Source organism: Nerophis ophidion, linkage group LG02 (assembly GCF_033978795.1).
Source record: "Nerophis ophidion isolate RoL-2023_Sa linkage group LG02, RoL_Noph_v1.0, whole genome shotgun sequence".
Taxonomy (NCBI): domain Eukaryota; kingdom Metazoa; phylum Chordata; class Actinopteri; order Syngnathiformes; family Syngnathidae; genus Nerophis; species Nerophis ophidion.
Genome location: NC_084612.1, coordinates 36,848,184 through 36,856,297, shown reverse-complemented (window position 1 = coordinate 36,856,297; position 8,114 = coordinate 36,848,184). Strand labels below are relative to the sequence as shown.

Genomic DNA, 8,114 nt, shown 5'->3' with positions numbered 1-8,114 from the left:
CATTGCTCTGTAATAAACCAAAAAGACACATTTCACTTCCTCAAATGAGTTACTTAAAGCTTTATCGTATTGGTGCTTCAAGTGTGCGATATACCAGCTTGGTGCAACTGGCTTGGGCACGGCTGGCTCTTTCCTGAGCCTCCTTTAAGGCTCGACGGGTCTCTTCCAGTTCCTCTGTTACGGAACGGGCTCGAACAGCTGACCTCTGGGAACTACACATGTCAAAATAAAATATTATTATTTGAATCTGTAGAAAAAAATAGTGCCATAAATGGCCTTTGTTTAATATCTCGATATTTTTAGGCAACGTCACGATACGCGATATATATCTCAATATTTTGCCTTAGCCTTGAATGAACACTTGATGCATATAATCACACCAGTATGATGATTCTATCTGCCTATATTAAAACATTCTTGTTTATACTGCATTAATATATGCTCTTTTTTTTTTTTACTTTAATGCAGAGGGGGAAATCACAACTAAGTCAATTTATCAAAACTGTATTTATTATACAGTTGTTAAGCAGTGGCACAAACATTCATGTCATTTCAAAACATAAAGTGTAAGATTGTCAGAGACATTATAAAACAAGTTATAAGTGCCCTTTTGTGAATGATGTCACTAAGATTACATATCAAAACAACACTAAATTAAAGTGTACTTTTTGTACTGAACACCACTACAATAGTTAAAAAGAAATAAAGTGCACTTTTGTGCATGATGTCAAACAAGATATTTCAATAACTGTCAAATAAAAATGAGCTGCATAATAGGTTCATGTGGACGTATATCTCCTTCTGTTGAAGACTTTTGTTTTCATACGGTGTTGATCTGGAAATAGTTGCTTCAGCATTTGTTGCTGTGGGACCGGCCGGAGAAATTGACATGCAGAGTTTCAAGCATTCATTCTCCAGCGGGTACATTTTCAAATGATGCTGTATTAGCAGTGCTGTTACTCTTTGTAGAAATGCTTTTACCGCATAAATGATTGAACATATTCCTGCTTGGAGCCAAACCACCGCCGGACGATTGTTACCAGATTCGCACCTTCTCTCTCTCTCGTATTACCACCCACACCTCACCGTTAGCATCACAGCTAACGTTACCATGTCGCTACCTGTCTGCTCGGCGGTTTATGTCTCTGTGAGAAGGAGAGACAAGGAGTGGGAAACGCATGTAGTGTAATGCTCGCAGCTAAAAGCAACTGTGTGAGAACGAATACTCAAATATCACGATACAGTCATTTTCTATATCGCACAGAGACAAACCTGCGATATATCAAGTATATCGATTTATTGCCCAGCCCTAATTCTGACACTTGTTAAACAGTCTATAATCCTACCACCGGCTTGTTTTATTCCTTGCCATGTGGAATGCCAGGCTTGTTTGATCGGTGGAATTGAGTCTAACGTCACTAAAACTAATGTTAGATTGGTGAAACAGAGTCATGTGTTTTCAAGGCTCCGTTTGATTGGTGAAATGGAGTCCAACATCACTAAAGTTTACGATTGGCGAAACAGGGTCATGTGAAGGTGCCTGCCAGAAGAATGCTCGCTGACAAATGAATTTGTCTTTGCAAGTGTAGGTTACTAATATTTATGATATAAATGAATGTAACGGTCGGAATGTAACTCAATGAAAACAAATAAAAGTAATGTTTTTTCTTCACAAAAATATTAAAGTAAAAGAAAAAAGTATGTTACTCTGACAAGTACATTTTTTTTTCAAAAGGTTACTTAAGTAAAAAATGTAACGGCGTAAATGTAGTGGTTACTACTAATCTCTGCTTGTATGATAGTTAAGAAAGTTAAAACAAAAGGTATTTCATTATCTATGTCAATGAAATTTTTATAATTCCATTATTTCTGATGTGAATAATGTCATCGCGTGATGGATTTTCTTCAACCTCAGAGGCATTGCTGTATACTGTAAAAGACTTTATTTAATTTGACAATAAGTCATATTATCAAAAAAGCTGTAGTGTGAGATTACATTGCGCAAAGAGTGAAGATGACAATCAGAACTTTTACCTGGCCAACTTTGCACGCAGCTCAGTGATCTCCAGTGTGAGCTGCATGTTGACGTCTTCACACTGACCCACCGTCCTGAGCAGGCTGCTGTTCTGCTCGCTCAGCTTGCGGTGAGCTTGCTTCAGTTCTGACACTGCTGCTGATAGGTCTTTTCCATCACTGGGTGAGGCCAAAACCACAGTTACAGCCTTCAACTATACGTTGTAGAAGTGTTGTAACGATACCAATATTTTGGTACTGGTACTAAAATGATTTTGATAATTTTCGGTACTTTTTTTGATAAAGGGGACCACAAAAAAATTGCATTATTGGCTTTATTTTAACAAAAAATCTTAGGGTACATTAAACATATGTTTCTTTTTGCAGTTAACTCCTTAAATAAAATGTAAGCAAATTGTCGAACAGTTTTAGAACAACATTTCTCAACGAGCTATTACAAGGAATTTGGGGATTTTACAATCTACGGTCCGTAAAATCATTAAAAGGTTCAGAAAATCTGGAGAAATCACTGCACGTAAGCGATGATATTACGGACCTTTGATCCCTCAGGCGGTACGGCATCAAAACCCCACATCAGTGTGTAAAGGATATCACCACATAGATTCAGGAACACTTTATAAAACCACTGTGAGTAACTACAGTTGGACGCTACATCTGTAAGTGCAAGTTAAAGCTCTTCTATGCAAAGCGAAAGCCATTTATCAACAACACCAAGGAACGCCGCTGGCTTTGCTGGGCCCGAGCTCATCTAAGATGGACTGATGCAAAGTGGAAAAGTGTTCTGTGGTCTGGCGAGTCCACATTTCAAAGTATATTTGGAAACTGTGGACGTGGTGTCATCCGGAACAAAGAGGAAAAGAACCATCCGGATTGTTGTAGGCGCAAAGTTCAAAAGCCAGCATCTGTGATGGTATGGGGGAGTTTTAGTGCCCGAGGCTTGGGTAACTTACACATCTGTGAAGGCACCATTAATGCTGAATGGTCCATGCAGGTTTTGGAGCAACATATGTTGTCATCCAAGCAACGTTATCATGGACGCCTCTGCTTATTTCAGCAAGACAATGCCAAGCCACGTGTTACAACTGCGTGGTTTCGTAGTAAAAGAGTGCGGGTACTTTCCTGGCCCGCCTACAGTCCAGACCTGTCTCCCATCGGAAATGTGTGGCGCATTATGAAGCGTAAAATACGACAGCGGAAACCCCGGACTGTTGAACGATTAAAGCTCTACATAAAACAAGAATGAGAAAGAATTCCACTTTCAAAGCTTCAACAATTAGTTTACTCTGTTCCCAAATGTTTTTGAGTGTTGTTAAAAAAAAAAAAGGTGATGTAACACAGTGGTGAACATGCCCTTTCCTAACTACTTTGGCACGTATTGCAGCCATGAAATTCTGAGTTAGTTATTATTTGCAAAAAAAATAAAGTTTAAGAGTTTGAACATCAAATATCTTGTCTTTGTAGTGCATTCAATTGAATATGGGTTGAAAAGGATTTGCAAATCATTGTATTCTGTTTACATTTACATTTAACACAATTTCCCAACTCATATGGAAACGGGGTTTATAGTCTGCTGACATATGCAGTAACATATTGTGTTATCATTTTATTAATTTTGTCAACATTATTAAGGACAAGTGGTGGAAAATTCATTATTAATCTACTTGTTCATTTACTGTTAATATTTGCTTACTTTCTCTTTAATGTTCTGTCTACACTTCTGTTAAAATGTAATAATCACTTATTCTTCTGTTGTTTGATACTTTACATTAGTTTTTGATGATACCACAAGTTTGGGTATCAATCTGATACCAAGTAGTTACAGGATCATACACTGGTCATATTCAAAATCCTTTTGTGTTAAGGGATGCATGAGGTAGGTTTCAGAGGCGGTATCGTACTGAAAATGATTCATTGGTATCGCGGTACTATACTTATACCAGTATATCGTACAACCCTACGTTGTAGAATAGTATAGTATAGTATAGTATAGTATAGTACAATCTATTATAGAATACTATGGTATATACTTTAAACAAAATGAAGAGTAATAAATCCACTAACCAGGCACACCGATGGCTGTCAGCAGAGGCAGTCTTAGTCGAGCACGAGAATTCAAGTCCTGAAAGAAGATTGGGTGATTAAGATCCTGTTTGATTAGGCTCTTGTGAAAAAAAAGTCTTACCTTTCACAGGCACAACTGAAGAGTCTGGATAAGATGCATCATCAGCACTGTCCACACCAGCACTGAACAACAGCAGGCATGAGTCAATTGAAAAACAAAAAAAACATACTTGAAAAGTGAAGACATGTGCACTGTAAAAAAATTACCGTAAAAACTACAGCAAGCAATTGTTAAAAAGCAACAGTAAAACACTGTAAAATCCAATACAGTTTATTACAGTAGTAAATGCAGTGGACTCCTGCAAACCAAGAAACTAGATAACCTAAATTACTATGGTTACAATTCACTGTGAAAATAATAAAACTTTGTACAAAGCATTTACAAAAACTGTAATTTCACAAACAGGCATGCAAATACTCTAAAATGTATGGTATTATCCTGTCTAAATTTAAGATTTTGCAGACTGTACATTTACAGCATACCTAATTGTTTCAGGGGTTTGTGTTAACGCATTAGCCTAGTTTACTTTTGGCTAACAACATGTTCTCTTGTATTTTTGTGGCAGGTCATTTCAGACACTGAGGGGTTTTGTCTATGTGCTTTATTGCAAACTACAGTACATCGCAAGGAATCATGCTGTGTGTCTAAGTGTGCTGGGACTGGTTGCAAGCAGCCACTTAACAGATACGGAGCATTTAAGACACATTTTGAAGGAACATGTTGCGGAAGTCCATGATGGGAGTTGTCCAGTGAAAGGTTGTACAAGTATTTTCAAGTTAAAATACTCATTAACATGTTTTGGAAACTCCGGCTTTTTGCAGATATTAGATGCAATGGCGGCGTGCTTAGTGCTTAACAGTGAAAAGGTCCTGGGTTTAATTACTAGGCTGGGGGTCTTTTTCTGTGGAGTTTACGTGTTCTCCCCGTGACTGCTTGGGTTCCCTCCGGGTACTCCGGCTTCCTCCCACCTCCAAAGACATGCACCAGGGGATAGGCTGATTGGCAACACTAAAACTGGGCCAAATTTGTTTTGACGGTAAATATCTGGCAACTTCCTCTGCCAGTATTTTATTGTATTGTGAGCAGATTTTTTTTTTTTACAATTTTAAATATTACTTAAATACATGCATCATGTAAACATTGATTATGATTGAAATAGACTCCATTCATATTTGTTTACTCCTATACAGTTGCTATGTAATGTCAAAAACCATCCACCCATCCATTTTCAACCGCTTGTCCCTTTTGGGGTTGCGGGGGTCGCTGGAGCCTATCTCAGCTGCATTCAGGCGGAAGAATTCTTGCCAACCTTGAGACCTCCGATTTCGGGAGGTGGGGGTGGGGTGGGGGCGTGGTCGGGGGTGGGGTGGGCGGCTTGTTTGGGGCAGGGGGCGTGGTTAAGAGGGGAGGAGTATATTTACAGCTGTTGTGTGTGCAGTTGTGCACTGCACTTTCTAAAGTAGATGTTAATGTCACATATGCATGATTGAGTGATTGAAACTTTTATTAATAGATTGCACCGTACAATTGACCACTAAATGGTAACACCGCAATTAGTTTTTCAACTTGTTTAATTTGGGGTCCATGTTAATCAATTCATGGTAAAAATATATACTATCAACATAATACAGTCATCACACAAGTTAATCATCATAGTATATACATTGAATGATTTACAATCCAGGGGGTGGGATGAGGAGCTTTGGTTGATATCAGTACTTCAGTCATCAACAATTGCATCAACAGAGAAATGGACATTGAAACAGTGTAGGTGTGACTTAGTAGGATATGTACAGCGAGCAGAGAACATAGTGAGTTCAGATAGCATAAGAACAAGTATATACATTAGAAATACATTTGATTATTTACATTAGGTTATTTACAATCCGGGGAGATGGGATGTGAATGTAGGAGGATTAGTAAAGGGTTGAAGTTGCCTGGAGGTGTTGTGGTGCATGTACAGTAGATGGCAGTGTTGTCTTGTTTAAGAGTGTCACATGCTGTTTATGGCAGACGAACTGCCTTACGGTAGAGTGGTAGACGTAAACGTGACTGCTGTTGTTGTGTGTTGTTACTGCGCTGGGAGGACGTTAATGAAACTGCCTAACAATAAACCCACATAAGAAACCAAAAACTCGCCCTCGATCATTCTACAGTTATAACGTCATTGGGCAGACACGCTCTCAGACACTTCACTCAGGTCCTCATGAATTTCGGGAGAAAATTTGTCCCGGTAGGTTTTCGGGAGAGGCGCTGAATTTCGGGAGTCTCACGGAAAATCCGGGAGGGTTGGCAAGTATGGGCGTAAGGCAGTGTACACCCTGGACAAGTCACTACCTTATCGCAGGTCAAAAACCATTAAATGACATATTTGGCAGCTCAAATTGAAACTCCAACTGTATAGTCCACATGCCTCACTGTAGAGCAGTGCTTCTCAATTATTGCCCGTTACGCCCCGCCTTTGCAGAAAAAAAAAATAGTATAATTTGTCTGTAAAATTGATATAACTATACCTCTGCATAACTTTGAAAGTTTATTAACATTAAAGGGAACCACAGACCGGCCTTTCCTCGTCTCCCAACGTGGTTACAGTGAATTCAAGTGGTACATATGGTTAATCTTATTCTGGTATGGAAAAAAAAAACATGTTTCCGCATCCCTGGAATCGCACCATGCCCCCCCGGGGGCCGCCCCACTATTTGAGAACTACTGCTATAATGCAAAAGAACCCTGCTAATGACAAGTGAAATACAATAAAATAAAGCTATTTATAAATATACGTCAGCAATATATATTTACTGTCATAGATTAAAAATGTCTGAGGATTAATATCTAAAAAAGCGGGTTTCAATATGCTAAAATAGTATTAATCCATCCATCCATTTTCTACCGCTTATTCCCTTTGGGGTCGTGGGGGGTGCTGGAGCATATCTCAGCTACAATCTGGCGGAAGGCGGCGTACACCCTGGACAAGTCGCCACCTCATCGCAGGGCATACACAGACAGACAACATTCACACTCACATTCACATACTAGTATTAATATTTCAATGAGTGCGCTATAAAGGGTTAACCAGGAAAATCATTGTTTTCAATGAACATGTGTCTTTGGTGAAACCTTTGCCATACATTGACATAGTGCTTCACGAAGAGGGATAGTTTCATTATTTGTGGCTAGACTCTCGTATTCATTTTTAAATTGATACACAATCATGCAGCTAGGTGGCAGCAGGGTTCAATCTAATCAAAAGGCCGACCCATGAGTAGTAGAAAGTACACACATGCACAGACCTAATGGAGGTGGAGACATTTGTGACAGGGATGAAAAGAAAAAAGGAGGAGTCGTCAGCAGCATATATAAAGAATGTAACTCACAGTGCATTGTCCAGATCAATATATCAATATTATCAACTTCTCAATTGTAATTCAGTAATTTGGTTCAGGGGGTAGCAATTGAAATGCACTACTTCATTGTAACAATTTGACATTCTTTTCAGATCATATATGTTTGTGAGTAGGAAATATATTCTTTTTTTAAGCAACACTGATTTATTCATCATAATAAACAAGTTGCATCTCAATTAAGATTAAGATTTGTTCACAAGCAGGTTAACGTGCAGTCAACAGTTACATTAAATGTGATAAAGAATATAAATTAATTATGTGTAACCAATAAAAATGATCAAATTACAAGCAAAATAATGAATATTATAATACATTTGTCATACATGGTCTGTGTCCAGAACTATACATTTGTTATTGAGTAATTGAATCACATAACCTGACAGCATGGTTCAGTCACTTGGTATTTTTGGTACACAATATCTGCCAGATTGTAGAAGGCCGGAGAGTCTGATTGAAGGATAGCTCTGATATTTTTAGTGCATCAGAATTTTTTAAATTAGATAATCAGCACTTATAAATTTGGATTAATCATGATTAATCAACGTTTCTAAATG

At 38.3% G+C, this 8,114-nt stretch overlaps 1 long non-coding RNA gene across 1 annotated transcript; it reads right to left on the bottom strand.

The window, feature by feature from the left end:
- Positions 1–2,053: 2,053 nt before the first annotated feature.
- Positions 2,054–4,281, bottom strand: LOC133570006 (uncharacterized). The gene is made up of 3 exons (XR_009810021.1): positions 4,217–4,281; positions 4,096–4,153; positions 2,054–2,193 (listed from the first exon to the last, which is right to left on the bottom strand). It is a non-coding gene; the product is annotated as an uncharacterized LOC133570006 (long non-coding RNA).
- Positions 4,282–8,114: the final 3,833 nt, after the last annotated feature.